At 43.3% G+C, this 9,778-nt stretch overlaps 1 protein-coding gene across 9 annotated transcripts in view; it reads right to left on the bottom strand.

Moving 5' to 3' along the window:
* Window positions 1–9,477, bottom strand: part of RNF19A (ring finger protein 19A, RBR E3 ubiquitin protein ligase) — a 106,245-nt gene extending 96,768 nt beyond the window's left edge. The window contains exons 1-3 of one of the 9 annotated variants that reach the window (XM_043507524.1): window positions 8,898–9,193; window positions 5,041–5,197; window positions 3,402–3,518 (exon numbers count right to left, since the gene is read on the bottom strand). The gene's annotated coding sequence lies outside the window, so the exon portion shown is untranslated. Of the gene's footprint in view, window positions 1–3,401; window positions 3,519–5,040; window positions 5,198–6,657; window positions 6,705–8,330; window positions 8,606–8,660; window positions 8,784–8,897; window positions 9,203–9,373 lie in introns of those variants that run through there. The other 8 variants (XM_043507522.1, XM_043507526.1, XM_043507521.1 and 5 more) reach the window with 8 other exon arrangements.
* Window positions 9,478–9,778: the final 301 nt, after the last annotated feature.

Below are 9,778 nucleotides of genomic sequence, written 5' to 3'. Positions count from 1 at the left end.
CTCCCTCTCCTGTATTTATCCCTCTGATATATTTACAGAGAGCAATCATATCTCCCCTCAACCTTCTTTTAGTTAGGCTAAACAAGCCAAGCTCCTTAACTCTCCTTTCATAAGACAAGTTTTCCATTCCTCGGATCATCCTAGTAGCCCTTCTCTGTACCTGCTCCAGTCAAAGAAGCTTTGCCAAAAGAAAATATGGCCTTCAGAATATACCTTGCTGCAGTTTACTGCTTAGTTATCCATACATCTTCTCTATCATAATGGCACTACTTTCAAGCCTAGTAAGCCCCCGGCAATGTTAATCACCTAACTAAAAAAAACCTAATCAGGTCTGCAGTATTATTACATGACCTTCCTTGCAAGTTTTTAGAAAACAAAGATATAGCTTTAAAAACACTAGTTATACTGCAGGTAGTGAAAACAAAAAACAAGAATTGAGGAAACCATTATTTGAACTATTTTTTTTAATCAAATGTCTAATACCTTGAATCGGCAATATAGGAGAAACTTATCTGTGTAGCTGTTTTCTATGATCTGTCTAAACAAGTGCTGAAAACAAGAGTTTTTGTTCTTCTTTCCTTAGTCAAGCAAGGTGCAGACTGTCCCAGTGAAGATATTTTGCATTCTTGCAAGGAAGGGTGCATCCTTCTCTTTATTCCTCTTGAGTTTTCCACAGCTGAAAACAAATTAGTTAATGATCTACTTTATCCTGGAATTGTCACTTAATTGTTAATAGTGAAAAAACTCTGTATTCCTCCATTAAGACTAGGAGGCTTTCTTGAACTCTTATTCTGGTTGGGTGTCTGCAATGGTGTCAGATCACAGAAGAGGTAGAAAGGTTCATTTTTCTGTGACTCGCTGCCACCAATGCAGATAAGAGTTGTGACTAGAAGTTCACCACACAAGAAAATGTAAACCTGGGCAACAAAAGGGAGAACAAGCAAAGGTGGCAAGAAGAACAACCAGTCAGGTAGGAACTCTCAGAAATATTCTTGGCATCCAGTGACCAAATGCAGTCTCAGTTCAGGTACAGATAGTTAAGTCCACAGAGTTTTGGAAAATGGGGAAGAATCACCAGGGAGGTAGCTTTGCACCGTTCCTCTCTCAATTCTCCTAGCCTAGGATGGTTGAATGGGGAATCTTACACACTCCCAGGCATACCAGCACGTTGGCTTTGTAGGTTGTGGATACCATTCAGGGTATATTTGTTAGACAATCTGAAAATGTAGCAGCTCCATTTATGACCTTCAAATTGAATGAACAGGGCTTCTGACTTCCTCTGGAGACATGATTTAGGCCTCTCTTTTAATATTAAAACAGAATACAAGTATCTTACTATTTGATTTATAAAGGCAACAAAAGTAAACAGCTATACCCTTATGCGGAAGCAGGGAAAAAAAAAAGACCACTTTTGGTAGGAAGCTGAGACAAGTGCAAAATACTCCCTGGAGAAAAGTAATAAATAAGCAGCATATTCCTAGGTTGAACAGCAACAGAATAAAGAATGAGTACTGATTTAAAGGAGGTATTTGATGCAGGACATTGATTCCTTTGTGGAAAAGAAATCTTCCTTGAAGATGTGTTGTTAATTAGTCAAGATAAAAGAATTTAGCTTCCAGACTCAGATCTCACAGCTGAACTTGTTTGCAAATCGGCAAGTCTATTGTAAAATTGTTGGCTCTGGAAACATGAAGAGCAGATGGGGGAAAGCGAGGATACTTCTGCACAACTGACCAAAAGAATCAGTTTCCTGTTGGGCTTTACTCGTCAATCCCCTTGCCAATTGGGCAAAGCCACTACAGACATACCATCCATTCAAAGTCAGATGTCCCTGTGGTGCTATATGTTTGGAAGACAGGACAACCAGCATTAGTATGCTTACCTAGACGATGCTGATGAAGCGAAGGGCCTAGGTCATCCTGGTGCCTAAGTGGATTTCCAAACAGCCTGCTGGTTTCTGTTATAACATGCGGTCGGTCCAATTATAACCGAAAAGACACTTCTACCATGTCTGGCTGTTCACTGATACAGTCCCTGTCATTCCGTGATACTTTAAGAAGAGATCTTACTGACAGGAAGAGTTGCAGCATTTGAAGTCTGGACAGCGTACAGCACCAAATCCTCAAGCCTGAAAAGGTGACTTGAAGCTCTGGGGGACAGGTGTAGTTGAAGACTATCTGGTTTGAATGGATCAGTGTATTCCACCCTCTTCATCAAGGGAAAAACATTTTTCTACTTTGATGTCTTATCAGAGACTCCAGAAAAAGATTTATTGCAGAAGTATAAGTGAACATTCTCCCTCACTCCCATTCCTGTTTACCACTAAGCTAATTAACTAGAATATACTGAAAGTTCTGTTCCTTCACAGAAAGGGAACTGGATGAGTAAAGTGTCTAGGTAGGGCCCCATCAACATCTCCCCTTTTTGAAGGGCTGCAACCGTCATCATCATGATTGTGGTTAAGGTTCTGCAAACTGAGTGTTTAAAGGGGAGAGAGGGAATAAAAAAAAAAAACTACTACTGGTATATTACACTTTAGGTAACACTGGTGCTATAATGATAGAAACATGACAGTAAGCTTCCCTTAAGTTGATAGGCACTGTAAAATCCCCATGTTCGGTAACCCATGTTCATGTGGCACAGTTTCCAGCCCAAACCTCCAGTGTTTAATAAAATGATCTCTGAGGTTCACAACCATTATAATTCACCTGGAAAGCTGTTTCTCTAAAAATTAAATAGGATAAAGCTGGCTCCTAGGAACTACTCATATGGAAACAGGAACATGGCTGTGTTGATGTCTTGGAACTTTGGCAGTTAAGGAAGTTTTTCCTGTTTTGGAAAAAAGTGTCATTCTGTAAAGTACCTTTTCTTCAAAACTAGAAGGCATCACTGACTTGAAATAATTTTTGCCCAGATTCCATCAAAACAGCCAATCTATTCTCAATGAAATCATCTGATTATAGTAGTAGACTGCTAAAATTGATACTCATTTAAAAAAAAAATTCCCAAAATTTGAGGTGACACTGATAACTTGTGAAAAGGACAAAATGAGAGAATTCCATAGAAACAGCTTTGAGGGCATAGTCTAGTTCCTCCATAAAATATGTGGTTCTATTGAAAGGAAGGGCAATGAGCTTTAGTTTAAAAGAAAAGCTCAATCCCCTATGTGCCAGAAAATCCAGTGGACTTCAAATGAGATGGCCATAACATTGTTTGGCAGCTTTAGAAAGTCCATAGCTATGACAATTACCACATTATAAGCCAGTAGGTGTTTTAGAGTGTTTTCTAGATTATTTGGATAAAATGATGTGTATGTCAGGAAGAACTGCTTAGAAAACATAAAGGAACAGTTAGGCTATGATGAGCAGAGCTGCAGCAAACTCATAATTCCTGATGGGCACCTTTCAATTGTCTTTTTGAAGACATGTTTTGTGAGGTCTGAAGCCTTTTTTTGCATCCGCATTAGGACAGCGGCAGCCATGAGCCAAAGAGCAGAAAGTCCCATCCTCACATTCCATCTAAATTACATCAAAATAATGAAATATCGGGCTGTTAAGAAGGTGCTCTGTCCCAATAGTACCCACCATCACCAGATAAAGAAACAAAATCTTAAGATGTTTAAAGAAAACTTTGTTTGATAGCATTCTGTCTGGCAAGGAACCACTTCTCAAAGTTTTCAGAGTAGCAGCCGTGTTAGTCTGTATTCGCAAAAAGAAAAGGAGTACTTGTGGCACCTTAGAGACTAACAAATTTATAAGAGCATAAGCTTTCGTGAGCTACAGCTCACTTCATCGGATGCATCCGATGAAGTGAGCTGTAGCTCACGAAAGCTTATGCTCTAATAAATTTGTTAGTCTCTAAGGTGCCACAAGTACTCCTTTTCTTTTCTCAAAGTTGTGAATGTGTAATCTATAGTTCTTTGTTTTGTTTTTATGGTCCCTATTTCTCTATTGTTTAACTGTATGGTTTCTGTCTGTTGCCTAATTTTGCAAGATTTAAATCAACTAAGGTGGTGGGGTATGATTGGATAAAATATTGTTTCGTAAGGGGCTCGGATTGGTTAAAAATACCGTTTTGTAGTATTTTAGTTTAAAATGATTGGTTAAGGTTTAGCTAAGCAGGACTCAAGTTTAACTACGTAAACTGGGGTCCAAAAGGAAGTTCTTTGGAACCAACTCCAGGACACAACCCAAGATCAGAGCTGCCAGTCCTCAATACCCTGCCAACTATATCATACAGAAGCTGGAGTCCCCAGATGACCTGATCCTGACTGGCCACTAGGAAAAGTTCATCTGCCTTATTGGGAGTGGTGATCATTATATGCTTAGCATGTGCATTCTGTTTTGGTAACTGTTAATAGAGGCTAAGGATATTACTGTGTAAGGCTCTTTCACTGGTAAAAGGCCCCACAAGCCCACAGAATATTATGCCCTGAGCCCTAGAAACTGGGTAAGGATGGCCCAGTCTACTCAAAAAAATGTTCAGAAGTTAGCTGGTTTTCACTGAAAACTTTTAAAGAACACCAGAAATTAGTTACATTTTAATAATGTTGCCAATCCTTCCCTTCTGATAAGGAAAGTACTGAGAGTACTATATGGGATCATAACTGTATTATTTTTAGCAATGGTCCTTAGTTTGGAAGATCCTAGCTTGGGTCATTTATCTTTATTTGATAAGTGATTAATACTTATATGGCTATTAAATTTTTTTCCCCATTTTTGTAGTTTTAGTTTATTGTATAGCAGAGACTAATGGAAATCTACAAATGAAACAAGAGATAACCATATCTCTTGTGTTTTCCTTGAAAATGTCCTCACTCAAGATTAAAACAAAAAACCACACACACAAAACATGGAAGAATGAGTATCAAGAAGGCAAACTGCATGCAAGTCTGAGTCAAAGAAAAAAAAAAGTCACCTTCTGCCACTAATCAAATGTACTAAAAAATGTGTATTCTACTAGGTATTTATGTAGCCTTTTATTACAGAAAATAAAAATATCACAAGTCACTGAAAAACAAAGCTTAAAGCATCTTGTTACCTTCTTGGTGGAAGTTTATCTCCATGTGCAAGCGAGTTGTACTTAGCAATACAACATACAACACCATTTTTATCTTGAAGTTGTGTACGTCCATTGGTTCATCCATAGTTACGCATCTTCCATCAGCTAATGCAGAAGTGACACTGGAAATTTACAGCTGGAATAAATTCAGAGGGAAAGGAAAATAGAAATTAGCTCCTTTATGAGTAAACAACCATAGAATATTAGAACTGGTCCTTTGAAGAACTTTTATTAACCATAAGCAAGAATCAGTTTGAGTCTTGGCTCCTCTTACAGATTAGGAGTCAGACCAAACACTCTGGAATTTAAGTGCTTGTGTGTCTATGCTCCTGTTTTAATTATTAAAAATTCTTCTCCAAAATCTGATGATTTAACAGCATACTGCATTATAATTCAGGATGCAAGTTAGAGAATGATTTCTCCAAGGCCAAGGGCCAGAGTAAATTAACAACATACCAAAGACAATGCACTTGGGCATAAAAGGACATGGGTGCAAAAAGTAGTTGCTGCACTTGAAAGCTCACAGCCCTTTGTCACTAGCCTCAACGCAGGATTTTTAGTACTAAGGAAGGATTCAGATGTCCTGCCCACAAAAGCATTGTGGAGGGTACCACAACAGGGTAAATGACCGGGGGGGAGGGGGGGGAGGAGATCATAAGATGTATGGAAGAGCAACCTATTTACTGGACAAATAAGAAAGGAAACAGTCATAACATTTTGTTAACTCAGGGGATAAGACAGACATACTTTATAAAGATACACATTTACATCTGTCAAATACCTTCCCTCTTCCTGCTCCACTGCTGTCATAACTAAACAGAAATTTAAGAATTCTGATGACTCTTGCATACAAGTTCTGCCATTTTGCATATATAAGAAGGTTATTTTTCAGTTTCCAATTTTAGAATTAATGATCAAACCTATCCTCATTTCAGCAAAGCTAAAAATGGCTGGAAATGCACAGAGCTTGAGCCAGACCCTGGACTTCAGATCATTTAAAAGCGACAACTACTTTTAACCTTAATATTTATCTTTTGTACAAAAAAAAAGGGGAGGGGGGCTGTTGATAAAACAGAAATGTTTGCCAGATTTTTCTAATTTAAAAAACTAATGTATTTTTTTTTAAAACATAAGCCTTTTTCTGTAGAACTGTAGACCCAAAGAGTAGCAGCATTACTGCCTGTGCAAGAGGAAGTGAAACTGGTTTATTTTCATTTTCCAATCTGAATAAAATGCAAAACAGCACTAATTTTCTGGGAATACAGAAAACAAAATGCCTACATGTTTTCCTGATTTTTAAGTACATTTACCCATGCACTGAGCTACATAAACTGCTTCAAACACAGTTTCACAGTTCAACATGAGTAAAATTTAGCAAAACAGTTCAGTCACATAAGGCCATCACCATTTTTGTAGATGCAAATGAATTTTGCCAGTTTGTGCAATTTCCATTTTATATTTTACTCCCATTTCAGATTTGATCCACAAGTCAATTGACAGATCTCTTGAAAAAAGTGAATTAGAACATTTCATTCTCAATCATACTACTAAACTGAAAACCTTCCTTTGCAGTGGACACAGTGAAAAGTAGCTCACCATATGCTGAAGTCCAGCCTTTCCACTGGCAATACCGTTTTAGAAGTTTTATCTGGAGGTGAGTGGGACAAAAGAAAAATATCCAGAGAAATAAAAGAAGAAAATCTAAGGTTCTGATTAGACCTTTCTGCAGCATTCAGCCCTGCAATTCCCCACTCCTCAAATACACTTTGCCCTTTTCACAGTTTTGACCTTGGTGATGATTAGCATCACATTTTGATTAATAGCTGATGTAAAACACCAATCAAAACCAATGCCTGCTAAAACATTAACAGAAATGACAGGTTTCAGAGTAGCAGCCATGTTAGTCTGTATTCGCAAAAAGAAAAGGAGTACTTGTGGCACCTTAGAGACTAACAAATTTATTTGAGCATAAGCTTTTGTGAGCTACCGCATCCAATGAAGTGAGCTGTAGCTCACGAAAGCTTATGCTCAAATAAATTTGTTAGTCTCTAAGGTGCCACAAGTACTCCTTTTCTTTTTATTAACAGAAATGAAAGCTGTTGTGCCTACGTGGAAATAGTCATATTGTATTAAGAATCCTCAAGAATACCAATGCCAATCTCCTCTCCTGCTTGTTTGCTCCATGCAGATAGTAGCGTTCTACATCTTGCTTCTTAAAACATAACCAAAAGACATAGGAGACTCCCTCAAGCAGAGCTGCCCCTTATGTCCTTATTTATGGATGGAGCCCCAGAGGATGCTGCCTGCAGACCTGCACCAGTTCAGGTCCCTCAGTCATTTGTTTGATGGGGTGGGGGTCCTCCCTGGATATTTCATTTTAAGGTTGTTTGTGTTTCCAGCTCTATTTTTCTACCCCAACCACACCCTCGCCCACTAATTTTAAGGCTCTATGGCTGTGTCCACACCAGACTTTTTTGGGGAAAAGCTCCCGCGCCTACATTACCACCAGTGCAAACCCACTGGTAAAAATGCTAGCGTAGACAAGGCACCAAGGGGCATTAACCACTTAACTACCCTCCAATCAGGTCCACATATTAAACGTGTCAGCAGCAGCCCCTGAAGGCTTGTCTACACTAGCACTGGCCCCATTACATAGATGATGGGTCTTAAGTAGCTGTAATCCAATCTCTTGTGGTGGGGGCATTAGTCTCTCTCCCTCCGAGGTTACTTTTAAGGCTCAATTCAAGAGGCGTGTGTTAGCCGCTGCTCCAGACCCATTTCCAGGTGTGGGTGCTACAGGCGCCCCACAAGGATTCTTGGGGGGGAGGGGTCCTCACAGTCTCTCTCCGCCTGGGGATTAATGGCAAAGCTGGACAAGGGGCTAGTAACGTCTCCCCACCCGGTGGCCATTCCCAGGACCCCCTCGCCCTATGGGGAGCCTCGTCCCCCGCTAGCAGAGCCTCACCCAGCCCGTGCGGGGCCACAGCGCGGCGGCGCCCCCCAGCTCGGCCCTGGCGGAGCTCCCGGCGGTGTGCGGCGAGGGAGGGGGACGCGCCCCCCTTGGCGCCGCAGCCCGGGCTCCCCCCGCTGGCGGCCCGGCCGGGAGCTGACGGGAGACAATGGACACGATGACTTCACCCGCCAGTAATGTGAGGAGCCGCCGCCGCCGCCTCCGGCTGCCGGGACGCTGCTCCGCTGCCAGCGCCCGGGGGCAGCGGGGATCCCGGCCGGGGCCTGGGGACGCGCTAGCTGCCCAGCCTCTCACTTACCGACCCCGGCCCGAGGGGCCCTGCCCAGAGGCGCTTCCGCCCGCGCCTCCCCGGCGCTTCGGGCGGCTCCCTGCCGAGCACGCCGCGGAGGCCGCGTCCCGCAGGGGCCCCGGCAGCCGCGCCAGGCCGGCCCCCGGACCTTCCACTCGGCCGCCGCCGCCGCCGCCGCGACCCCGCTGCGCCCGGCCCAGCGCAGGAAGCGTCTGTGTGTGAGGCGGGAGGGGCAAGAGGCGGCGCTGCCGGGACCGGGGCGGGCCGAGCTGAGCTGGGCTGCGCCGGGCCGGGCCGGGCCCCGTAGTTTCCGAGCCCCCACCCCCGCGCGGGGCTCACCTCCCACGCGGCGGCGCCCTGTGCCCCGCGGCCCTCGTCCTGCCGCCGGGCTGCGGGCGGGGTAACGAGCTGCTGGGGCTGGCTCTTTTCGTGCCGAGCCAGCCCCCCCCCCACTGAACAGCTCCCCTGACTTCCCATCTTGGTGACCTGTTGCCTGTCACCCCTCGCGGCGCAGGCCTCTTGCCAACCCCAGGCATTCAAAAGCCAGGAGCCCCCCTCCCCCCCCAGCACACTTACCGTTGGGTTCAAATCAGGAGGTGCTAGAAAATAAGCAGTTTGGGATTCCTTGTATTTGCCTGCTGCGTCATGGGACCCTACTTTATCTTCTTAAGTCTCTCCCCCCCCCCCTCATGAAGAGGGCTAAAACCACCCGGATTTGTTTAAAAACAAACGCTCACGACTCCAAGAGCTGGGGCTTTAAAGGAAAACACCAAATATCCTGAGATCCATGATAAAACTCACAAGAGTTAGCAGTGCTCCCTGTCTTAAAGAAGGAAAAGCCTGTGCATGCATCCATCCATCATCACTCCCAGGCCGCCCCCACTTAGCGCTCCACCTAGCTTTTGAAACCAGAAGACTGTCTTGTCATGACTTGTCACCAAGTAGTAGCTTGTTGCTGTTTTGAGGCAGCCTGGGTGACACAGCATTACTTCCCAAGACCATACCACATCAGTTGGTCCCACTAGACAAACTCCATACAAGAAAGTGCTAACCCATTTAGGAGATTACAGCTCCCAGCATGTGATGCTCCATCTCCAGCCAAGCAGCCTGGAGCTGCTTTGTAGAACTCCATAGGCTGCATTTTGGCCACCCCTGCTGTAACTGAAAACAAAGGACGAAAGGGAGCAGTTTAATTTATTTGCAAGAGGATTTAGGGCAATATTAATGTTAATTTATCCAAGCATGAAACTGATTTACTGAACTAGTGTGCAGGGACTTCACAGTTTTGCTGGCAGCAGCACCACCAACACAAAGTAATTATTTACTATTCTGTGGACTTCATACCCATTAAAACGTAAAAGTGCAGTGAGAAGAATGAACTATTGGAGCGTTTCTGTAGGGCAACATTATTGAGTGCTGATTAGCACCAACTACATGCTGAAAAATACAGCATTTTT

The sequence above is a fragment of the Dermochelys coriacea genome, chromosome 2, assembly GCF_009764565.3.
Source record: "Dermochelys coriacea isolate rDerCor1 chromosome 2, rDerCor1.pri.v4, whole genome shotgun sequence".
NCBI lineage: Eukaryota > Metazoa > Chordata > Testudines > Dermochelyidae > Dermochelys > Dermochelys coriacea.
This window is presented reverse-complemented; position numbering and strand designations above follow the sequence as displayed.